Source organism: Heloderma suspectum, chromosome 17 (assembly GCF_057233095.1).
Source record: "Heloderma suspectum isolate Gila_16-S chromosome 17, 16-S_ref, whole genome shotgun sequence".
In the NCBI taxonomy this organism is placed as follows: Eukaryota; Metazoa; Chordata; class Lepidosauria; order Squamata; family Helodermatidae; genus Heloderma; species Heloderma suspectum.
This window is the reverse complement of record NC_139474.1, coordinates 7941953-7967209: the sequence shown is the minus strand read 5'-3', so window position 1 is coordinate 7967209 and position 25257 is coordinate 7941953. Positions and strand designations below refer to the sequence as shown.

The 25257-nt window shown below is 47.5% G+C and overlaps 1 protein-coding gene across 5 annotated transcripts in view; it reads left to right on the top strand.

Moving 5' to 3' along the window:
* The window catches only part of CADM3 (cell adhesion molecule 3), a 150461-nt gene that overhangs the window by 87225 nt on the left and 37979 nt on the right, over positions 1–25257 (top strand). For 2 of the 5 annotated variants that reach the window (XM_084824514.1, XM_084824516.1), the window contains exon 1: positions 18383–18462. The exons of the other annotated variants lie outside the window; for them this stretch is intronic. The gene's annotated coding sequence lies outside the window, so the exon portion shown is untranslated. Of the gene's footprint in view, positions 1–18382; positions 18463–25257 lie in introns of those variants that run through there. 5 annotated transcript variants of the gene reach the window in all.

The following is a 25257-nucleotide window of genomic DNA, read 5'->3' as shown; positions in this document are numbered from 1 at the left end:
TTGATGGCCTTGTAGGCCCCTTCCAAACCTACTATTCTATGATTCTATGATTCTCGTATACTGGACATAGCTACCGACTGAACATGACCCTTGCTAGTCGTAGCCTTCTGCTGCCAGAGCTTTCCCAAACTCTCGACTGACTGGTCACTTCCCCCAGGGGCCAACCCTAGCTAGGACACGTAAGAGTTTCCCCTGAAGTATTCCACAATTCCACTGTCTCTATCACCCCCTCCCTCCCCATGAAGGAAGTCCCGCCTTGGGCTTTGAGAACCAAAGGCCCAAATGGAGAATTTGCCTCAGAATGAGGTTATGATTGAAAAAGAAAAGCTAATGAAACATTGAGATGCATAAGGAAAAAAGGGCGAACAGTGCAGGAAATACTACAATGCCATTATGTAAATCAGCACATTGGCCTTATCTAAGGCTGCACTATGCTCAGTGCCTGTCATGCCATCCGGAAAAAAAGAAGAAAGAAAATAATTGACAAATTGGGGTGAGTTCAGGGAATGGCAGCGGGATAGATTAAAGCGTCTGGAGAAACACCCAGACAATCACATTATTTACCATTTCAATAACTACTTTCTGAGCCATACTGAAACAAACAGCATTTTTCTATGTATTTTTTATTATTATTTCAGATTCCAGGAATCCAATTTGCATTTCCCCCCCTGTACTTATTCACACAGTTGCTATGCCGAATAATGTTGAAAATCCAAAAGGCAGCGCTGTCATTTCACTGCCTGAGGCATGCGCCCAATTTTACGTCCCCCCGCTTCCCCCAGAATTGGCACTGGGGTGAGTTCAGAATGTTTGCAGGGATGCTGCTTCCAGACTTTTCCTCCTCCAACTATATCCCTGGATAATAGACTTTGCAATACCCGGTCTTGTTTCCAGATTGAAATCTATCAGGAATCCTCAATTTTTCTTTTTTGCGCATGCGGGAGTCACTGCTGAATGCGCGGGTTTGTGCAGAGCACCGCCCATGCACAGTTTTGTGCATTGCGCCACCCATGTGTGCTTTCCTACCGATCTCAGTTCATGCCTGAGTTTTGTTCCCCTGTATATAACAAATGTGCATTTGCCTTTTATCCATTTCAGTTAGTTCGCCAGCTGTGACTGTTCCTCCACAAGGATAGTCTAGTCCAAGGCTGGGGAACTCTTCCCTTCTCCTTGAGGGCCAAGTTAAATTGTGGAGAAACTGTTGGGGTGCACATTTCAGTGGTGGGCAGGGCTGAAGACAAAGAGGATGTGGCCAAAGGCAAGAAGGTATGGAGGCAAAAATACAACTCCCCCATGTACTGTGGCTTAAAGCTCCTACTTCCAGTAACCCGGGCTGTGCATGGACCCCCCAACCCACTCCTGAGGCCAATTTGGAGCTTCTGAATTGGCCCAGATGCACTTTGGACTGCTTCAGCCCGAACCTGACCCGCTTCGGACTCTCGATCTGAAGTGAGAGCCGGACATCAAAATTGCTGCCCGCTGAGCCCCCTCCTCCTTACCCAGACCCGTGGCGAGCTCCCGCAGCCGTCAAGCTCTTCAAGGGAGTCACCATTTTGGCAACTCATCCATTTCCATATATCAACTGCCTTGTGGCCGCCATTTCCACCACATGACAGGCGTGACTGGCCCATTTCCACAGGGGGAAATTTGCGCAAATTGGGACACTTGCGCAAATCAAGCGGAATGTTGCATGAATGGAAGGTGACCGCACTTCCAACAACTTTGTTGTCAGTGGGCACGTGCTCACACTCGCCGTTGCGTCTGGGGCTTTGTACAGGGCATGCTTGCAGGTTTTGCGAGCAAAACCAAAATTCCCATACATCCCTACTCCCATCAGTTCTACCTAGTATAGCCAATGGGGAGAGATTGTGGGAGTTGCATTCTGCAGCCAAGCTGGAGGGCCAGACGTTCCTCACCCATAATATAGACGGTATTTATTAGTACTTGGACTCAGCAAGGTTCTAATTAAGGCATTAATTGTGGGGCCAAAAGCAATTAAGAGGGAATGATTAAGCCACTGATTTAATCACAGGTTCTCCCCCCCTTTTATTATTTTATTTTATTTTTATTATTTGGATGTGGTTGGGAGCTGACCTCTTGGAAAGGGCATTTGGGGCTGTGATAGCTCTGCCTAGATCTGAGACTCCTCCCACCTCACCAAAGACAAAACGATTTGTCTGCATTAATTAGTAGAGGAAAACTGTCACCTTAGATACTATCACCTATAGCGAGAGGCTGTCATATCTATAGTAATTAGTTAATTAAATAATTTGGTAACTCAGAGACAGTTAATAAAGGGTGTGTGTGTGATGGAGATCCTGTAAATTGACTGACATCTGGAATGAAGGCTTGTCTGTCATTTCCAATGAGGCAAATAGTCCTGAGAACTTGTGCAACTCTGTAACGATTTGCAATTTAACACCGGTTTGAAGGTGCGGTCAATGTAACATGGGGCAAATTTGAGACTGCACATTATAGCTATTCTGAGGCAGTGGCTTGTGAAGCTAAATTCATTTGTAGCCCTTTAAAAAAAAATCCAGAGGCTGTTAATGTTTAAATAGTCTGCTACTTTTAAGGCTTATGGTCGGCTCCTTTGAATTTATGTCTTCATTGTTGCCATTTCTATGCTTTTGTGGTGTTTCTAATTGTGTTTTTCCTTCTTTTTGATTGTATTACATTATTGTAAGCTGCTTTGAAGGACTATCAGAAAAACACACTATTATTATTATTATTATTTTGCTGGATTGAATGAAATGCTAATTTGAGACTCAGAGCCTTCTAAGATGTCAAACAGACAATCCATTGTACATGTTTAAATTCTGTTTCATCTATACAACCAGCTAATTGCAACCCAGCAGGAAAGACTTGGTGACAACTAAATGGGGCCTCCATATACAGGAGTAGTCTATCTCTGGAATTCTAAATGATGGGCTCAAACAACTGGAGAAAGGCAGTGTCACCTTCACTCATGTGTGTCCTGCTTGTCTGAGCTTCCCAGATGCATTCTGTCTTGGCCACATTTAAATTCTTGTTCGTTTTCAGGTGGGACAAAAGCGCATGGGACATCAGGTCTGCTTCAATACTGGGGAGCTTCCTGCAGCGTTATGTCCATTGTTAGATCATTCTTATCTTTAAAAGGGCATTTTGACAAATTCATGGAGGATAGGTCTACTGATGGCCATTCCTGGCTAGGGATGGGTGAAAATTTTGTTTCAGTTCAGTTTTGAAAAGAATTTACCCAAATTTGCAAAGTCCTCCATGTTTCGGACAAAGTTTCAAATGAGGGAGATCTAAAAAAAAAAAGCGTTGAAAAAAGTAAAACCAAGAGATTTCAGAGTGTGCCTCTGAAAGTGGAAGCTGGGCAGTTTTGTTTGGTCCACATTTTAAACAAACTGCTGTAATTTGCAGTTCCTGGATGAGTACATGGATTGGAATACACTTATCTTCCATACTGTGTATGTCTCTTAATTTTGCAATGCAGTTCTCAGCTCCAAAGATGCTCGCCTTAGATGGAATTGTGTAGGCACAAAAACACCAGTTTTAGGCAAAAGTGTGTGTGCAGCTTAAAAACCAATATTGTGGAAAGTGGGATGGAATGCACTGATGACTGAAGTCTTTCAAAACTAACATAGACTGGAAATCGACCAATTTATCCATGCCTTCCTCCAAAAGCTAGACTTCAGGGAGAATCAATGGGACTTCTGCTGTCATGCCCTTCTGGTGGGCTTCTCAAAGGCATCTGGTTGGCCACTGCGAAGTAGTGTGGTGCAAATCAGCAAAACGCAAGCTTGCCTAGGTTCTCCGATTTCCAAATGACGTTCCTTCCAATTTGCATCCATATCGAAGTATACGTTTTGTTTATTTTTCTTTTTGCGTGAAAGCCATGTGTATTTTCGCACATATTTTTCCAAATGTACCCATCAATTGTGCACTCCTTTGAAATGTTTGCATTCTTCTCCCATAGATTAAAGTGGATTTGTGTGCATTTTTCAAAAGTAGGGATGGACGAAAGGGACTTACCTTGTCCCGCAGCTTGCTTCGCGGTGGGGGGGAGGCGCCCCGCCTCGCCCAGCTGAAATTCAGGCTGGGGGGGAGGCGCCCCATCCCTCGCCGGCGAAATTCAGGCCGGGTAGGGGCGCCCCGTCTACCCGGCCGCGAAAAAAAAAGTAAAAACACACACACACACACACACCCGTGATAGGCTACGTAACGATTTACGTAGCCTATCACGGCTAGATTTCCAAAGTCAGCCATGATAGGCTATGTAAATCGTCACGTAGCCTATCACGGGTGACTTTGAAAAAAAAAAAGCACGTACGCAAATGGCGGCGGCCATGGGGCGCCGCCATTTGCGTTCCTTATTTTGGCACGTCTAGTCTATGTAAAGATTTACGTAGACTACGGCAAAAATAAGGGCAACGCAAATAGCGTTCCCTTATTTTCGCCGTAGTCTACGTAAATCTTTACATAGACTAGACGTGCCAAAATAAGGAACGCAAATGGCGGCGCCCCATGGCCGCCGCCATTTGCGTACGTGCTTTTTTTTTTTTCAAAGTCACCTGTGATAGGCTACATGACGATTAACGTAGCCTATCACGGCTGACTTTGGAAATCTAGCCGTGATAGGCTACGTAAATCGTTACGTAGCCTATCACGGGTGTGTTGTTTTTTTTTTACTTTTTTTTTTTTTTTTGCAATGGCGGCAGCGGCAGCCAGTTGGGAGACTGGCCGCCGCCCCCACCCCCGACGAAACGCCTCTGGGACCTGCCGCCGAGAGGGACATTCGCCGAAGGTAAGTCCCATCCCGGGAGGGGGCGGGGGGCTGGTGGAGAATTTCCCCAACACTTTCGGGGGGCCGAATGCGTCGGCGCTCGGCCTCCCGAAGATTCGTGGAGAAATTCTCTGCCAACCCTATTCAAAAGTATGCAATTTTTCAAATGTACGCATGCCATCAAATGCATTTTGGAGGGTCTGCAAATCATATTGCAAGCTTGGAGATGTATGGACTTCAACTGAAGATTGCTTCTGAGTCTGTGTTTGGTCCAGAAGGTGCAAACTGGGTAAATCCTGATAAAAAAAAATAATTCTCAAGCCTCCCTACTGTGGGAGGAAAAGGACATTGGACTAAATGGCCCTTTGTTCAGATCCAGAAGGGCTCTACTCCAGTTCTTATGTTTCAAAGGGAGCACTGTTTTCCGTCTTTGGATGCTCCCTTTGGTCTTCCTCAGCCTATCTTGGCCTGATTCCCAGAATCTGATACTTAAGTGGTCCCTGTTGCAAGATAACTCCTTAGGCTGCAAAAACCAGGTGCTCCTTAACAGTCCAGTAAGCTTCTCCAGGAAAGGTGGAGCTGACCACACTCCATGTCTTCTCAGCCGACATAAGACTTCAGTTGGCTTTAATTCCCTGCTGAGACAACATCACCCTATTGTCCTAATAGGAAAGAGTTCCAGCCAGCAGGATCTACGCAGAGCTATCCAAGGTCCTACTTTCTTCCTGCCTTGATCTGCCTTCCTGCCTTGATCTTGCTAACAGCTTCCCCTTGTGAGCCTCAAGAGCCCACAGAATGGGACAAATAGGACATATGGCTTTCTCCTCCCCCTCCCCAGTCCCACCTCCGTGTTCTTTTGTCTCACAATGCAAGAGTCTGTTCTGCTGCTCTCTGAGTGAAGCGTATCCACAGCAGCTCATAGCCTGCTGGGGAGGCGGAGGGGGGGAGCTGTGTTTGACTTCCAGCCCTTGGGGATGGCATTTGGAAAGATGACAACACTCCACTCACATTCCTTGTCAGGGACAGCTGTTATCTCCTACAAGCAGGTCCTGGCGGCCATCGCCTCAGGCAGGACTCCTTTCCAGGTCTTGCCAGCATCTTAAGCCAAATGCTTTGTGATCCATTTCTCCAGTGCTGTGTTGGCATTTTGATGCTCTCTCCCTCTGATTTCACATGCCCTCAGTTGGGATCTCTGCAAACAGTTATAATCAGGAGGGAAAAAAAATTAGAACTGGCAGGTTTTTGAACAACCTGAGTCCAATCTGGTGTACTGGTCCCAGTGCAAGAAAAGCCAATTCTGGGTAGAGTTGTCAGGGGAGCAGGACACTGAAACCGCATACATATTCTGAAATGGATTTTATGAATGAATAAAACGCGAAAAGATGCATTGATTTGTTTGTTTGTTTATATAGCACCATTTATGTTCATGGTGGTGTACAAAGAACAGATATGACTGGTCCCAACCTCAAGGAGGTTAAAACTAAAATAGTCAGAGAGAAACAATTGTATGCCCCTCCCCCTTCCAAAAGCTTGGCATGCCTCTCCTAAGGCTTAGTTGCTGACAATAAGAGCTTTAAGCTTAAATATGCTAGTAATTTTGATATTTTGCGACTGCCCCTTTTGCCTTCAGGAAAGCATGGTCCTGAGTGTGGTCTGAAGGTACGTCAGACAGCTATCTTACTGAAGCTAAGCAGGTCTGGGTCTGGTCAGTGCTTGGAGGGTAGACCGCCTGGGAACCACATGTAGCCACCTTGAGTTCCATGATGGAAGAAAGGTGAGATATAAATGAAATAGATAAATAACAACAAAATAACTCAGCACCACCCGCCACTGGAAGGCAGGCCATGAGAGCTTCTCCAACATGGATTTTGGCCTTTGGAGAGAATGAGGTTCAACACCCCTGCTCTAAAACAGCCCATATTCAGAGGGATGCATGAGAAATTCATTTCAGTTCATTTTTTTATCAGGATTTTAGCCAGGTCGCCCCTTCCAGATTGAACATGAAGTTGGATGCAATCTGCAGTTGAAGTCCATACATTTCTGAGGTTGTGAAGTGATTTGCAGTCTCACACACCCCAGCATTCGATAGCATGCATACATTTCAAAAATGTGCACAACTGATGTGTACATCTGGAAAAAATACACACAGAAATATGCACGGAGTTTCATGGGGAAAGAAAAAAAACAAAGTTTGCAATCTGGTACATAGTCGAGTCAGAAAACGGTTCAAGGTGGAATTTGGAGAACCTCATCAAGCTTGAGTTTTGCTGATTCACACATCCCTAAAGTAGATTGTCTCTGTACACGGAGGATCCATTCTTAGGTATCATGGTCTATAGTTGCTGATAGGTAGGGCTGTGCAAACCTATCCCCATCTGGGTTCCCCAGGCACCCGCCCAGCCCCTGCCCCCACTCACTGCTCCCCGGGCCATACTCAAGCCCCTCCCATGCTTGTCGAGCAGCCGCACTCACCCCAGCGGCCTTGTCGAGCTCCATGGTCACCATTTTTTGAAAAATAAAATGACAATCTCAAAAATGCACATATATATGTAAGTGCGGAAATGCACATTTTGCTAATATGCATATTTGCATATGCGCAAACTGGGCATTTCCGCAAAATGTGCATTCTCACACATGTACAAATGTGCACATTCCCAAAATGCACTTTTTTGCCTACGCAAATATGCGCATTTGCAAAATGGGCATTTTCACGCATTCACAAATACGCAAATCCTTGCGATCGCCATTTTATTTTTCAAAAAACGATGACTGCAGAGCTTGATGTGGCTGCTGGGGTGACTGCAGACCACTCACCAAGTGGGAGCAGGTAGCAAGCATGGGCAGGAGCCCAGCGAGTGGGGCTCAGTGCTGTGGGCAGCGGGGGTTCCAGCTGAACTGAGAAGGGGGTTAGATTAGATGACCTCTCAGGTCCCCTCCAACTCTATAATTTATGGCTTTATCCTCCTATGTGAATTTGAGGTTTCTTAAAAGGAAAAAGGGTTGTGCCTTCAAGCAGGCAAATTAAATCATAGGATCATAGGATCTTTATAAAGATAGTGTGAAGAAATGGCCTATGAGTCACCGATACAGGTCCCCCCTCCCAAGGGATATTTTCCTGTGGTTTGAAACATGCACATGGAGGGGGGCAGGGCAGTCACCCCACCCCATCCTTTTTAAAAAGCATTCATGAAGGACAGCGCATCTTCTCCCCTCCCAAGACAAAAGTGCTTCCAGGAAAACCCATGTTCCCAGACAGAGCTTGGATGTGACTGTGTGTGAACTCTTTCCCGATGCTGCTCTTTTTTAACCCAACCCAGATGGATACTCCCTCAGCTGCCGCACATGTCTTTGTCTGGACATGATGGTATGTGTCTGCCTTGGACTGGACTGGTTTTTTTTTTGTTTTATCTGTCTAGGGTTGGTTGCTTTACGTTGCTATAGCAAAGAATAACAGCACTACAAATTGCATTTTGCTATTGTTTCAGCCCATCAACCGCTGGGATGTTTGGGGTTGCCATGTATATCAGTTGCCATTGTTTCCTCCTTCTGTTGATCTATTTTTCCTCCTTTTGGCTGCCCTTCCCTTTCTCCCTCTGGGGTTTTCTCCCTCCCCCACAATTGTCCCCAGTTGTATTGATTTACTCCTCCCTCGTTTCATCAATTGCGACTTCTTCACTCCATCCTCGCCCTTTTTCTCTCATGCTGCCTCCTTCCCTCTTTCCTCCTCTGTGTCTGTCTTAGTTTGACAGCATCATTATAAATCTCTCCCATCCCACCAGCAAGACTCATTTTTCATTTGGCCTCCAATTCATAGAGCTGATTTGAAAGCAAACCCATTCTAAAACCTCTACAGGACTGATATTGTAAATAAGGTCATTAAATATTTTTTGCTTCAGGTTTTCTAAAGACAATCTCACCATTTATTTATACCATCAACTTGCCCTTCCCAATTCCAAAGACTCAGACTGCTGTAATGATACGGATGGTTGGAACCAGAGTTATGCACAAATGGCCTCTTGAAATTCTCCACCTTGCTTGTGGGCAGAGAACTTTGGGAGAGAATTTCACCAAATTTCTCCGGGGGTGGGGGAGAAAGTCTCCACCATTTCTCCCAGGTAGGGCTCCCCATTGGCAGGGCTTGTAGCACAGCTTCTTTCTTTTTCCTCAGGGTTTTGCAGGGGTTGGTACTGCAACAGCATCAACTATCTTGGCCGGCCAACCTCCAGTCTTCATCCATTGCAAGCAGGTGGGGGCAGTGTTGTGTCCGGCTCCAAGGATGAGGTCGAGTTCGTCCTCTGCCAGAATCTGTGCTCCAATTTCCTGAACGTTTTGTCACACCATGAAAGAGGCTTCCATTGTTCTGCCTTGTTCAGGATGTTTTGTAATTTATTTTTGTGGTGTTGTTGAGCTTACCTCATCACAGGTAGCCTCCCAGCCTGCCTGCACATCCTGATCTGAAAAAGCCCTATGGGAGGAATTACCTCATCGTGCCTTCAACTGGGCTGGAGTTGAAGTGTAGGAAGCTGAGGAAGCTGTAGGCAGCCAGAGGCAACATTTGCACTCACTCCTCGGTCACCTCCTAAGTAAGGCAAGCCCAAGAAACCCAAACCCAACCCATCAGAATTTCTCTGAAATTTCTTCACCATTGAATTTCTTTTCAAAAGCAATTTCTCCTCTATCAAATTGAATGAGAATGGTTGAAAAAAAGTGGGAGAAATTTTTGGCACAGCACTAGTTGCAACCGCTCCTATATATCCATTCATTTGCTTCCTCCCACCAGCAAATTCCCCCACTTTCCCTAGGAAGCCACACCCCCAGTTGCCCTTCATCTGGTGGTTTCCCAGCTCTTGCACAATTTCCCCCCACCCCAAAAGGTTGCAATGACTCTCCTAAAGCTTAGTTACTAAGACCTTTAAGCTACAATATCCTGGCTTTTTTTATTTTTGGCCCCACCCCCTTTTCTTTGGCCCCACCCATCACTGGAATGTGGCCCTGAGAACTTCTTGGAAATAGCATTCAGCCCTCAGGATGAAAGAGGTTCAACACCCCTTCCATGGTGCATCATGTACAATGTTGTCTCATTATTCCATGTGCTTGATGGCCTCTTCTTGGGAGTGTTGTCTCTGCCCCCCTCCCAGTTTCCTAAAACTCAGAGCCATAGCAACATCCTGCATCATCATGTAACATCATCCCATCAGCTATGTCATATTTGATTGGTGGTACATATTCATGTGATCTTATTTATGGGACCAATTTATACAACCAAGATGGTGGCATGATAAGGTTTTTCCTGGACTATACCACATCAGACTGTAGGTGTGTGTATAGTGGACGGGAGGAAGGATTGCTTGTCTGACTACTCCCCTATGGGAAAATAATACTCCCTTTATCTAAAATGAGCTAAACCAAAAGATGACAATACTGAGACTTGTGTGGCAGCACCAGACAAAATCCTTGGGGTGGGGGCAATGAAGAAGCAACGTACATTTCGTGGGGAGGGCGCTTTGTCCTGCAGATTAGATATTCGAAAAGGACATAATGTTATCTTTCTCATTAACACATCCATCCTGAACATATCTTCTGTGATGAAATCCCCACTGGTTTTGATGGAGTTCACTTTCTCAAGTATGCTTGCTGAGGACTGCAGTCTTATTTTGATTTCTAGCTCATGAATCAGGTATCCGTTGGTTGTAAAGAGTGATTTCTCTTCAAGTACCCACAGAGGTCCAGCAATGAGGAGGGCAGTAGGGGTGAGCCGCTTATCTGGAAGGGGCGTCTGGTAGGGATGTCAGTTTGGATTCTATGAATTTGACCTGTGGATTCTGAGGCAGATGGCCCTTTTCCGCCTCGCACAGATTCTGCAGACTTGTTTTTAACTTTGAGGGAGAGGTACACGAATGTGCAGTTGTGCTAATATGCATTAGCGCAAATGGAATGCAATTCTTGTATATCCCTTAAAAAATCCAATTCCATCAATGAATGGATGACGGAATGAAAGATGGCTGACAATCTGCAAAGCATAGAGAGAACTGATTTAACAAAATTCATACATCTCTAGCACTTGCCCCCTCTGACATTTTAAGGGCCTATTTCATAGAATGGTGGAGCTGGCGGGTTCCTGAGAGGCAATCTAGTCCACCCTGCTGCTTGCTGCAGGAAAGCCAGTACTAGAACATCCCCAGCAGATGGCTCTCTAGCTTCTGTTTGAAATCCTCCAGTGAGGGAGAGCCCATGGCCTCTCCTTGAGGTAAATTGTTTCCATTGTCCATTCCATTTTCAATGGGAATCCCTCTCATTAACATATTAGCCTTCAGTTTATAGCAGAGCAGAAAGACATGTGCCAATATAAGGATGTGAGCCTGTAGTTTTTGGATCATAATGACCAGCGATGGATAGGATTGAGCTTTTTCAAGGGATGACCTTGGAGTGGGGCAGGGTATTGCTAGGTCTGAGCTCTTGGGGCCTCAGCCCCAAAACTATGTCGCAGAGCCCTGGATCTATTCCACATAGATCTGAGTGTCCATTGGCACCAAATCCACACCCCCCACCTTAATTGCCATGCAGGGGGGCAATTTTCAAGGGGGATTGCAGCTGGGAATGGAAGAGTTAATTCTACCCTTTCTACATGCTGCAACAGCCCCCCCCTCCCCATATTCCTCTGCATGGCAATTACGCTTAGAATTTTTTTCAACATTGGTTTGGGATTATCTGGGTCAGGGTGGAAATTAATTGAAGAATCCATTTTATGAGCAATGATTTGCGTGAGATGCTAATTGGCAGGCTGTGCCTCCTGCAAAGTGTAAATAAGTCCTAGTAATTATTTCTAAATTTGCATAGATCCATATAAATCAGGATATGCAGATTTGTATCCAATGGGCTTGAGCTCCAAATCTTTTAAGTGTCTAGCAATGATAGGGATGTATGAGAAATTTGTTTTGGTTCAGTTTTGATCAGGATTTTCCAGCCTCAACACGGACTTGGATGCAATCTGCAATTGAAGTCCGCGTACTTCCAGTCTTGCAGTGTAAATCACGGCCCTCAAAAATGTGCTTGACAGAAGGTGTCCATTTCAAAAATGTACATGAGAAAAAACACATTTTTTTGAAAAATGCACATGAAAAAATGTGCCCTTTTGGAAAATGTGCATGAAAAATGTGTACTTTGGGGAGATTTGCAAGAAAAAAATGTGTACTTTTGAAAAATGTGCACAAATATGCTTTAATCCCAAGGAGAAGAATTTGTAGATTTCAAAGATATGTGCAATTGATGCGTACATTTGGAAAAATGTGCACAGAAATATGCATGGATTTTTACATGAAAAGAACAAGGGGTTTCTCCTGTGTCACTCCCAAACTGCGGAACGCGCTCCTCCAAGAACTATGATTGCCCCTCTCCCACCCCCTTGGCTTTTAGAAAGGGTGTGAAGATGCATCCTTTTAATTTAGCCTTTTAAGTTATGTTGTTTAAAACCTTTCAGTGTTTTTCACGTCCTTGTTTTGGTTGTGCTGAGGTTGTTTTACATGGTCTTTTGCTGCCTTGATGGTTTTCTAGCCAAGAAGGTGGTATAGAAATGTTAACAATAATAGTAATAAATAACTAACCAAGGAATAGTAGACATCTTGTAATGACAAAGGAAGAACCTCTGCCTGAGGGCATGGAAAGCCACTGCCAGTCAGAGCAGACAAGACTGGGGCAGGTGAACCAAAGGTCAGACTCAATATCATGACCCCTCGTATGTCCATATGATATGTGCGTATGTACACAGGGCATGGATTCTGCCCTCAGTCTTCTTACAAATGAACAAGGCTGCTCCAAAAGCTGGAGCTAGTTCAGAACGCAGCAGCTCAGCTGTTGTCAGGATCTGCCCCACTTCAACATGCAACTCCTTTGCTGAGGGAACTGCACTGGCTGCCTATTCACTTCCGGGCCAGGTTTAAGGTTCTAATACTAGTGTACAAAGCCCTAAACAACTTGGGACCAGGCTACCTGAGTGAGTGCTTTTGCTTCCTTCTTTACCAGTCTGCCCTGTCACTGAGTACACATCAGAGGGCTTGCTCCTGGAGGTTCTGCATGGACCTATTGGAGTCCACTCGGAGAAGAGCCTTCAATGTGGTGGCCCCTTCTTGTGGAACTCCCTGCCTCTGGAGGTCAGGCAGACTCCAATGTACTACTGTTTCCAGCGCCTCCTAAAACATTTTTATTCCAGGAAGACTTCCTTGACTGAAAGATAGAAAGACTAATAACAGAGCATTTTAAATCTCTCTCGATAGATAGATAGATAGATAGATAGACAGACAGACAGACAGACAGGAGAGCAAGAGCAAGAGCAAGAGAAAGCGAGAACTAAACAACCATCATCAGTAGCTGTGCTGTTAAATGGATACCAGGAGTGGCAGTTTGGAATGCCTGGAGATGAAAACTCCTTAGGAGTAAAAACAGAGGTATGACTGGTGCAATGCTTATGAATTGTCCTCCGAATTAAGGCCATTTGGACTAAGAGTTCTGAGGATGCAGATCCAGAAGTTTTCCCTTTTGTCAAGCATGTCAGTGTCTTTTGCTTGTTCTGTTGGAACTGTAAACCCGAGGCAGTATGTGCAGGTGAGTTGAGATGTCTTGCCACAGGCTGCTCCAGGTTTTTGGTAAGAATCACAGATTTGTGCTCACAGAATCTTGTCCTCAGGTCTGTGGTAGTTTTCCCTACAGAATGTATACAACACCTTTTAGGTTTTTACATTCAGTTAAATAAACTATATATATAGTTATCTCTAGTAATCATCAAACTATATATATTTCCACCCACAACCATCACCATCCATCCGAATCCCATGTTTGTCTTCCCACCTTCTCTCACCTGAGCAGCTGGTTCTTTTCCCATTTTCAAAAGGAGGCTGAGTATTTTTTTCCCCCTTCCCTTCAGTGGGTTGGAGAGAGAGAGTGTCGGTTTTATTGTCTTCATTAGGAGAAATATTGAAACGCGTCAAGAGCGGAGGCAAGGAGGGAGTGCAGCAAGGCATAAGTGCATTCAGGAAAGGAGAGTCTCATTATGGGGTGTCTTTGCTGCACAGCCTGCCTTGTGCCGCATGCCAGGAACGTGGTTTTAATTGGCAGGCGTGCTGGGCTGCCTAACAAAAGGCAAGCAGTGGGTTGATGGGTGATTCTGGGATAGAGGATAGGGAATACTCAGATGTGGGGATGTCCATGGACTAAGGGGGCTTTAGCAGGGAATTAGACAAAATCATGGAGGGGGGGTACATCAGTGGCTCTTACACACAACAAATGCAACTCATACAAAATGTTGCTGATGCTCAGACTTCCAGCCATGCCTTTTCCAGAATAGGGACCTATGAGAATGTCATTTTTGCTTGCAAAACATATGCCCATCCCTGTTCGACGCCTCGAATGCAATTGCGAGCGTGAACATGTGTCTGCTGAAAATATTCGTAAATTGCTGAAGAGATGTTCAATTTGCGCAACCTTCCCAGCTTGATTTGGCCAACTTTCTTAATTCGCCCAAATGTCCCCTGTAGAGTGAATCAGCTCCACTGCAATCTGTGGAGGGAAGTTGCGCAAATTAGGGCATTTATGCAATGCTGGGGAAATGTGCGCAAATTTCACGTTCGACCGCAGCTTGATTTGTGCAATTTTCATGTCTGCATAGAGAGAGCAGCAATTCAGAATGTGAACAGGAATCAGGCACAAGATGAGTGGTAAGATGTTCTTTTTTGTCCTGAATATGGAGAACTTCGCAATTTCTGGCAAACTCTTCTCAAAATGGAGTTGAAATGAAATTCTCACTAGTGTGAATTAAGCTGGTTCATATGAAAATGGAAACCAAATGAATTTCCCTCTGTCTGTAGCCCTTTGCTAGTCAGTGTATTAAACAAAAAATGCAGGTTCCACATCGGAGGGCAAGGACGAGTCTTGTTCCTTTGCTCTCTCTCTGACAACAAATAGTAAGAGTTTCCTCCCACAATGCATCTTGGTTTTAATTCATTTGCTCTCCCTGGACCCAGCTTCAGAGAAGAACATGCTCCCCGGTTCTGCCTTGTTCCATCTTAGGCGCAAGTCAAGAAGATTGACAGCCAAGGGGCAATGCATATAGGCCAAGTGTTCCAAGGGGGATGTTTTTGGCCAGGAAGATGATATCAAGATCCATCCTTTTCCATGGCAACTAAAGGGCACAGAGAAATGGTTGAGACTTGACAGCAGAAAGTTGACCAACACTGGGTTCTGTGTTTGAGGATTAACAAACTGGATTTGTTAGGCAGGGAGCGAGCTAATGGAGGCTGCTTTTGGGTAGCGCTGTATGCAAATTTTGTTTTTGCTCACCAAATGTGTGCGTGTGCCCTGTTCGAAGCCCAGAACATAATGGCACACATCCACCAAAAGTGTTTGCAAATTGCTGGACATGTGCTCGTGTTTGATTTCTGCAACTTCCCCTGTTAAATTTTGTGCAAATTCCCTAATCCTGCCTCCCCCCCCCCGTAGACTGAAAGGCCTGCTTTAGTTTATATGAGGAAAGTTGCACAAATTAGGAAATGTGTCTAGTTTTGGAGAAAATACATTTTAATCATTGAGAGAAGAATGTGCACATTTCAAAGATACGCACGATTGATGGGTACATTTGGAAAAATGTATGGAAATACTCATGGATTTCCATGCAACAAGGAAAAAATAGCTCACAATCTGATAGGAACTTGAGTTGGCTCCAAGATGGAATTTGGAGAACTTTTGGCAAGCTCAAGTTCTGCTGTTTCGCACATCCCTGCATTTCAGGCAGGATTCTTTCTAGGGATGTACGAAAGTCACTTACCTTTCCGCAGATTATGTTGATGGTGGGGGGGAGGCGTTCTGTCCCTCCCCCCAGAATCCTCGACGGGGGGGAGGCAATCCGTTCCTCCCCCCTGGAATCCTCGATGGCCGGCTGTGCTCCGCGGCAGCTCCGTGGAGCAGCCGGCCAGGCCCAGCCCAGCCCAGCCCAGAGCCGTCTGCAGCTGGATTTCCAGCCGCAGAGGGCTCTGGGGAAAAAAACACAAAAAAAGTGTACGCAAATGGTGGCAGCTACGGCCGCCGCCATTTGCGTTCCTTATTTTTGGCCGTCTTAATCTACGTTAATATTTACGTAGACTATGACGGCGAAAATAAAGGGGAACACAAATAGCGTAGTGGGGGCTATTTGCGTCCCTTTTTGATTCACCATTTTAGCTTACGTAAATCTTTATGTAGGCTAAAACGGCGAATCAAAAAGGGACGCAAATAGCACCTGCTACGCTATTTGCGTTCCCCTTTATTTTCGTCATCATAGTCTACATAAATATTTACGTAGATTAAGATGGCCAAAAATAAGGAACGCAAATGGCGGCGATCGTAGCCGCCGCCATTTGCATACGCGTTTTTTTTTTTTAAACCCAGCCATGATAGGCTATGTAAATCTTTACATAGCCTATCACATTGTGGGTTTTTTTTTTACAAGACAAATGGCGGCGGCAGTAGCTGGTCGGAAGAGCAGCCGCCGCCGCTGCCGGAGCTGCTGCCGCCTGGAAGATCCGCCCCAGGTAAGTCTTGTCCCAGGGGGGATCCGCAGAGGGGCTGGGGGGTGGCAGGCCGTTCCGCCACAGATTTCGGGGGGGCCGAATGCACTGGCATTCTCTGACATCCCTAATTCTTTCATTGCTCTACCTGGAGATACCAGGGATTGAACCGGGAACCTTCTGCTTCTGCTTTACGTGTCAAAGGCTGGCACAGGGAAGAAGGGCCTTGGTACAGCCAGCCCCCAGCCACTCACCCTGGCCTCTAGCAGGTTGGGGGGCGGAGAAGAGGATAGGTGCCTCCTTCTCCCCTCACCCACCTGCTACAGCGGCGGTGGCAAGGGGAAAGCTGATCATTTTCCGTAAGGCCAGGAAAACTGATGGAAAACAACCAGCCTTTCCCATGCCACTGCCACTGTGGCAAGGATGGGGGAAGGAGGAGAGGCGCTGGCTTCTTCCCCTCTCCTTGCTGAGGGAGCGGGTGCCCGAGCTCTTGCCTGACTCAGCACGTCACGAGTCGGGCAAGAGCTCAGGTCTGCGACCTGGTGTCCGGGGGGCCGAACGGGCAACTTCTAGCCGGGCTTCGAGCCCCAACCGCATGCTCGTGACATCTCTAATTGCCACTGTGTGTTGTTCATGCACATGCATTTACGGGGATGTGCGCTGGAGACAAAATGCATCCGTTTCCGACTCAAAGATCTAATTCTCAGAGGCTGTGGGGAGGGAGCTGGAAAGTTTACAATGACAGTATTAGCAGCTAATGCTGATAACATTTCAGGAAGGAATTCCTCACAAAGGCCGCAAAGGTGCAGTGGTTTACACGGGCAAGCGGTCATCCTCCTTGCGTCAGGTCCAGTCCAAGCGTGGGTGCTATGACTTTGTGCCAACACATCAGTGCAGGAGGAACTGGCTAACGTCTCCGCTTTATCTAGGGAGCAGGAAGTGGGAGATGGTAGAGATGTAGGAGAATTTCATTTCGGTTCACAAATCATCCAAATGTGCCCCATTTGCAACCCTGAATATGAAAGGGAGTGCATTTCTCCCCCAAAGGTTTACATAGTCCAAAACGTGCCATCGCATTTGAAAAATGTGTTGTTCATTGTGGGGTTGTTGTTTTTTAAAGGCGCATTTTGAAATGCATATTTTCTGCACAAACACACACGCAGACGCATGTTCATGCTGTAATCAGTCGGGCTGGAGGAGTGCACACTTTCGAACAATGTGCACAGAAATGCTTGCTGCACCTGTTTGAAATGCACCCTTTTCCCATTTGGACAGGTTGCAAAGGGAAAGGGGAGTGAGCCCAACTGACCTTGCAGTGATGTTGGGAGAATTTTGGCAAGCTCGAACATGCCTGGTTCTCCCAGCCATAGGACAGAGGGCTTTTGCTTTCACGCCATGCTTCTGAGTTGCCTATGGGTACTGGGCTGCCCACTGTGGAAAGCTGGATGCTGGACTTGATGCGTCTTTGGTCTGATCCTGCAAGATGACTCTTTTGTTTTTGTTGGCACAAGCAATTAGGAATGGAACCTCCATGTTCGGGAACAGCCTACCTCTAAATACCAGTTTCTGGGGAGAACAGGCAAGCAAGGGCTGTCGCCCACATGTTCTGCTTGTGAGCTTCCTGGAGGCCTCTGGTTGGCCACTGTGGGAATCGGGGTGTCAGACTCAATGTGCCATTCTGATCTAGTTTTTCTTTGCTTCGGAATGAGGGGTTAGCAAGGAAACATCAGAGCACCCACTCTGGTGCATTCCTCAGCTGTTTTGCCTCATCATGCAAAATGTTTCTGACCCTCTGGTGTGTGGCTAATTGTACAGGGCTGCATGCTCAGTCTCCACTGCCGTGCATGCCTCGCGGTGTGGGGGCAGCGTGGCTAAGACAAGGGGCACTTGTTTGATCACGTGTGTGTTGGTCGGGGGGTGTCATCAGCCAAGGCTCTGTGCTAGGGATACCAGCCAAGGGCTCCTTTGCTCCAGCAGTTCCTTGCATCGGCTGCCTGGGCAGGGCAGGGGAGGAGAGGAACTTGGAGCCATGAACTCCCCTCCCCTGGCTAACAAGGCGGGACGGAATGTGCTTAGCAGAGACACCCACGGAGCAGAGAAACAACAGAAGTTGATGGTTTGAGAAGGGGAGAGACACTTCAGCTCAGAGAACTGTAGGGGGTTAGTGATGAAAGTACATTTTTCATGTTTTGCTGGTGTTGAGCATGGTTCAGTTGAATTGGTGTGTGTGTGTGTGTGTGTGTGTGTGTGTGTGTGCTGTTTAGCTCTTGCTTGCTGGGGGTGATAAGCATGAGGAATGGAGGAAGGCTGTGTGTATGTTGTGCTGTGCAGCGACAGGAACTGGTCCTGGAGGTAGAAATCGGTTCAGGTTTCTAGTCCTTTAGGCAGTTAAAGTGAGGCCTGTGAGTGTTTGGAGACCAGTGGTTCTGTCTGCATTGCGTGGGTTGTCAGGTGCCTTTCATTCTGATGTCCACTCATGGACAGAATCTGATGATTTTCCAGTTTCCCAAATTTGTGAAAATTTGCATTTGCACAAATGTGCACTTCGGAAAATGCTCAAGTCTCCCCACCAAAATGTGCATGCGCGCACACACATGCACACACGCACCAAATGCTCATTCTCATGCCTTACCTACGGGGGGAATTAGCATTTTCAGCCAGCGTGTGTGTGTTTTTACCATGCTTTCCTACGAGTAAATTTGTGTAAACTTCCAGAAAGTCAAAAACAAAACGAAAACAAACAAACAAAAATAGTCCTCAAGTCTGCAGCCTCCAAGGGACTTGGGAAAAGGTGATCTGCTGCAGGATCTGAGGGGCCGGATTCATAGCCATCCAAACTCATTTAATTCTGTTGCAGATTTCGCTGACATCCCTACCGGTGGCTAATGGAATCTCATGAGCAGGACTAGGGAAAAGCTGAATTTCTGTTGGCTAGTGCTGCCCTTTTTCTTTTCAAAGGTTCTGTTGCCTGGGTGGGAGAAGGGGGTGGAGCCAGGCCGAGAGCAGTGGGCGGAGCCTGTAAGACTCCGGCGAAAGGGAAGCAAATAGTAAAAGCTTTCTGGTTTGCTCTTGTGGCTGGTGGTGGCAGATATGGTGGTTGAGGCTGTATGGCTTCAATGTGTGGTAGAGGTGTACGAACCCCACTCACCGTTCCGGGTGGCAGAGTCCGCTGGGGGGGAGGCAATCTGTCCCTCCCCCTGGAATCCTGCCTGGCCGGCTCCGCAGCGAGTCCGTGGAGCCGCCGGCCGGGCCCATCCACAGCTGGACTGCCATCCACTGCCGGGCTGCTGCAGCTGCAAATAGCGGCCGGCATAGCGGCTGCCATTTGCATCCCTGCTCTTTGTCGTGATAGGCCGTGAATGCTGTGAATGGCCACGGGCAGGGACGCAAATGGCGGCCACTACGCCGGCTGCCATTTCGTTCCGCAGCCCGGCAGCGGATGGAGACAACGACCCGGAGCAGCCACCACTGCCAGGTAGGGCTCATCCCATGGGGATTTCGAGGGGTGGCGGGGAGGTGTAGTCCGTTCTGCCACAGACTCCGGGGGCCCGGATTCTAAAGAATCCGGCCCCATTGGAGTCCATGGCGGATTCCTCCGCCATCCCTAATGTGCGGTGAAGGAGTTGAACAGGGAGGGGACATAGCTCAGTGGTAGTGCACCTGTTTTGCATGCAATGCTCCCAGGTTCAATCCCTGGTTTCTCCAGGTACGGCTGGAACCGTGGAGAGCTGCTGTCAGACAATACTGTACTAGGTGGACCAATGGTATGTCCAGTACATGGCAGCTTCCTATGTTCCCATATAATGGGGAAAAGAGTGCGAGAGAAATCCCACATTGCTTTTCCACCACCTACCCTGTTTAACCTCAGTCGAGTCGAAACATATGAGAAATTCACGTCTGTCCATTTTTTATCAGGATTTACCCAGATCACACCTCCTGGACTGAACGTGGACTCAGATGTGATCTGTGGTCATTTTTGAGCTTGCAATATGATTCACTGTCAAGGGCTCCTTGGAGGGCTCTCTCAGTCTAATCCAGTAGCCAAGTCCAGACACAGACAAAGGGGATTCTTCTTTCAAAGCTTTTATTCCTCTTTTTACAACTTAATGACTCTACTGTTAGCAACTAGATCTGAGCAGCAGAGTACCTATGTCCTAATTGGGAACAGTTGGTCCCCATTTGAAAGGGAATCACTGGCAGACCCCTGAACTTAAGGACTAGGGAGAGTCCCTCCCCTTTTCCCTTGCAGCCTCTGGGCGCAGCCGTTGTTTGCGCGCCAACCGGGCACTACGCCTCCTTTCTGCGCCCTCCATTTGGCGCCGCTCTCTGCGTCGGCGTCGTGCATCCATCAAGTCTGCTTCCCGCGCTCTGTCACTCCCAGGACTGCTATCTAAGCTAGGAATGCCGGTGGGAGGAATCTCTGCCAGCTGTTGGCCCTGGGAAGGATGAGCGCGCTCCTCTCCCAGGAGCGACTGCTCTTCCTCAGAATCAGAACTACTCTGGGATTCTATGGGCTCAGTGTCCACCCTGACATCCATGTACCTCCCCCCACACTGCGTTTAACAGCATGAAAAATGTGCATTAACAATGCATACTTTTGAGAAACGCACACAAAGACAGGTCTGAGAAATGTGTTTGCTTGTTTGTTTATCAGGATTTACCCAGTTTGCACCTTCTGGATCAAACTCGGCCTCAGACACAATCTGCAGTTGAAGTCTGTACATCTCCGAGCTTGCAATATGGTTTGCAGACACCCCCCCCCCCAATGCATTTGACGGCATGTGTACATTTGAAAAAAATGCGTACTTTTGAAAGATGCACACACATACACGTTAATCAATGGGAGAAGAATGCATACATTTCAAAGGGGTGCACTGTTGATGTGTACATTTGGGAAAACATGCACAAAAATGCCCATGGATTTGTCGTGAAAAAAGGAGAAAAAACCCCAAAGCTTGCAATCTGAGATGGAGTCAGGTAGGAACAAGCTTCAAGATGGCCTTCTGAGAAATTTGGGGAGCTTGAGTACTGCTGATTCACGCATATCTAAGCTCCAGAGAACTTTTGCAGGCATGGTGCGGGGAGGATTGGGTGATTATGGAGGAAGCACACAGATGTATCAACATATGAAATGGTGCCTGGGGCTTACTTCATCAATCTGCCTCAGAGCCTTCGCTGCACATGTGTGCACATGGTTTGAGCATGCGCACAAAGTGAAAAAGATGCTTCTGAGTTTCCCTGAAATAAAATATCCTATATTCTGTTCTGCTTCTGTCACGATGAGCGGTGAGCACTGAGCATTGTTGGGCACTGGTGAGGTCTAGATTACAGTAGTCCACTGTGGACCAGGTTTTTCTGGGGTTTCGGTAAGTCATAAGAACATAACATAAGAACATAATAATAGCCGTGCTGGATCGGACCATGGGTCCATCTAGTCCAGCATTCTGTTCACACAGAATGTCAGGTTTCCCAGGAAGGCAGGGACAGCTCCACGGAGAGCTCTGAGTGATGCTAGGACTGGAAGCCAAGCATGCCTGTCTGTATGTTGCTCCAACAAGCAGCAGATTGTGACTGAGCCTTAAGTAGGGATCTGGCTTTCTTTAGGCTGATTAGTCCCACCACCGCACTGACAAAGACCGGTTCTTTTAAAGGGGCCTTGTCTGTATTAGCAGCCTCAGACTGTGATGATGTGGGGGTGACTGTGGTGTTCTGGTGTCTTCAGGGCTGGAGTCTTCAGAGCCTGAGGATTGCAGTGTGACCCCCCCACCCCCATGGATGCAAGGGAGTTTGTCTCTGGGGTCTTCCTGGGCAACTGGGTCCTAAGGAGGCAGAAGACTCATGATGCTTTTCTGTAACTGAGTCTACTGGTCAATTAACTCAGGAGCCTCCTCTTCTGAAGATGAGAGTTCAGGAACCAGTGAGGACCAGGGTTCAGGGTCCTGTTCATAGAATCCTAGGGTTGGAAGGGGCCTGCAAGACCATCGAGTCCAACCCCCTGCTCAATGCAGGAAGCCTGCGTCCCAGGCGGTCCCCCATCCAAGTACTAACCAGGGCTGACCCTGCTTAGCTGCTGAGATCAGACGAGATCGGGCACATCCGGCCCCTTACTCCCTCTCCATGGCATCCTGGCCTTGTTACACATTATTTTGGTAACTAGTAGGGATGTACGAAAGTTTTGCCATGGATCTCGCCCTGAAATCGGTGGCGGAATGACCCCTCCGCCCCCCCCGGGACGGGACTTACCTGGGGTGGATCTTCCTGGCAGCGGTGGCTCCAGTGGCGGCTCCAGCGGTGGTTTGGCGGCGGCGGCGGCTGCAGCGGCCGGTCTTCTGACCGGCTGCCACCGCCGCCATTTCCAAGTTAAAAAAAAAATAATAAAAAAATGTGATAGGCTACGTAAAGATTTACATAGCCTATCACGGCTAAATTTTAAAAAACACCATGATAGGCTATGTAAAGGTTTACGTAGCCTATCACGGCTGATTAAAAAACAAAAACAAAACACGCGTATGCAAATGGCGCCCATGGGCGCCGCCATTTGCGTATGCGCGTGTTTTTGTTTTAAATCAGCTGTGATAGGCTACATAAACATTTACGTAGCCTATCACGGCTGACTGCAGGGACGCAAACGGCGGCGGCTACGGCTGCCGCCTTTTGCGTCCCTGCTACCCAGCGGCCGGATGTCCGGCTGCTGGCGGAGCCGGCCGGCGGCTCCGCAGAATCCCTGCAGAGCGGAGCCGGCCGGCCAGGATACGGGGAGGGGGAGGGACGGAGCGCCTCCCCCCCGGCCAGAATTTCGGGGGGAGGGATGGAGCGCCTCCTCCCCAGCATCAGCATAATCCGCGAACAGGTAAGTGACTTTCGTACATCCCTAGTAACTAGTGGCCTGAATCCTAGGGATGCCCGAGAATTCCGCTGTGGACTCCATTGAGGCTGGATTCCAAAGAATCCGACTTCTGGAGTCTTTGGTGGAGCGGCTGCACTTGTCTTGGGGTCCGGAGCGGTTCCGGCAGGGCGGCGGTCTGCTTCCTATAAGATGCGATATGCTAATGGAGGCTGCCATTAGCTCATCGCAGGAAAGTTACAGCCATAAATGGCCGTAAAGCACTAACTTTGACCTCAATACAGGCATAAACGGCTGCAATTTAGGTCAAAGTCAGTGCTTCACGGCCGCAAATGGCGTACAGTACGCCATTTACAGCTGTATTTTTCCTGCAATAGGCTACTGGCAGCCTCCATTACCGTATCGCATCTTATAAAGAGCTGGAGAGCTGCTCCACTCCAGGACATGGCTTGGCTCTGGAGGACTCCGAGGGCGGCCCAAATTGCCCCTCATGGAACCCTCCCCAGACCGGACAGTGGGGAGTTTGTACATCCATACTAAGACCTGGCCAGGGTATTGTTCTTTCTTCTTCCTCGAACTCCAGGACATGGCTTGGCTCTGGAGGACTCCGAGGGCAGCCCAAATTGCCCCTCATGGAACCCTCCCCAGACCGGACAGTGGGGAGTTTGTACATCCATACTAAGACCTGGCCAGGGTATTGTTCTTTCTTCTTCCTCGACTGTCTGGAAACTCTACATTTGGCCATGAGGTGGGACTTCTGTGCTTATGCCTGTTCCTTTTGGGGACTAGTGGAAGCAGAAGAACGGATGCAGGATGAACAAATGTATGCGGATGATTTGCTCGCTGTGTGGGACATGTAGCATTTCCTTGGCATAGAATGTTTGTTTTCAGATAATACGAATGCTGCCCTCCAAACATGTTTCAGATAAACGCAGATAATACGAATGCTGCCCTCCAAACGGCCCACCCATTTTCACTGCCCCATTTTCAAGTGGCAAAGATGGGCGAGTGGGCATGTCATTTCAGGGATTTGGGGGGCGGGGTTGAGAAGGGGTTAAACATGCTTGATGTTGGAATGCACCTTCTAGGGCATGAAAACAGTGCTCTCCAATGGCAGGGAGACATTTATGTCATGTGGGGGTCATTCTATGGTGCTTCTGGGTTATTTTTTTTTAAGTGGCTATGGGCCATTGGTTGCCAAATGAAGTGGTGCATGGCTAGTGGGTTTCACCTCCCCCCTGAACCACCCCCCTGAAAACTGACCCCTCCTATCACTTGCCTCTTTCAATAACTTCTTTAGACTATACACCAGGGGTGTATAGAACATCTTTCAGCCTGAGGGCAAAATTCTATTTCGAAGAAGTTGGGGGAGGGGGCTCCAGTGGTGGGGGGGGGCTGAAGAAAAAAGGGTCTGTGCCAAATACCAGCATAGTTTAGCTTAAAGCTCTTAATGTCAGTAGTTCAGCCTTAGGAGAAGCATTTCAACCTTTTAAAATGGATGGGGGAGAGACTGCACAGAAGCCAGGAAACCCCCAAATGATTGGTTGGGGGAAAGGGGGTGATCATCTAGGTACCCGTGGAGGGCTGGATTTGGCCACTGGGCCTGCAGCTCCACATTCCCACCATACACAGTTTTGCAGGGAGCTACTCCAACTGATTTCTTACAGGCTGCAATGGCATGATCTTAGCCGAGTTGTCACCAAAGTGATAGCCTGTGTCTGGGCTGTACCACTTCCGAGTGCAGGGGGTAGGCTCAGGGAGTGGGATAGCTCCACTATACAAATAAAATATGCCCCCCTCCTCACAGAAAAGTAGCATGTCCAGGGAGAAGGCTAGACTGAAACACTTCCCCCTGATGTTCTGTGTTTCTGCATGCAGGGAATTTTATTTGCACAGAGGAGCTGTTCTATTGTGTGAGCCCCCCGGCTGCAGTCTGAAGTGGTGCAGCCCAGATACACCTCACTGAGGACTAGGGTCTTGCATATGTTTAATACTAACAACAACAACAACAACAACACTGTTAATAAATTCTGCCTTTCAGGATACAAATTCTACCAAGGTGGCTTACAAGTGACATATGAAATAATGCAAGCTCAAGAAACAATAATTAA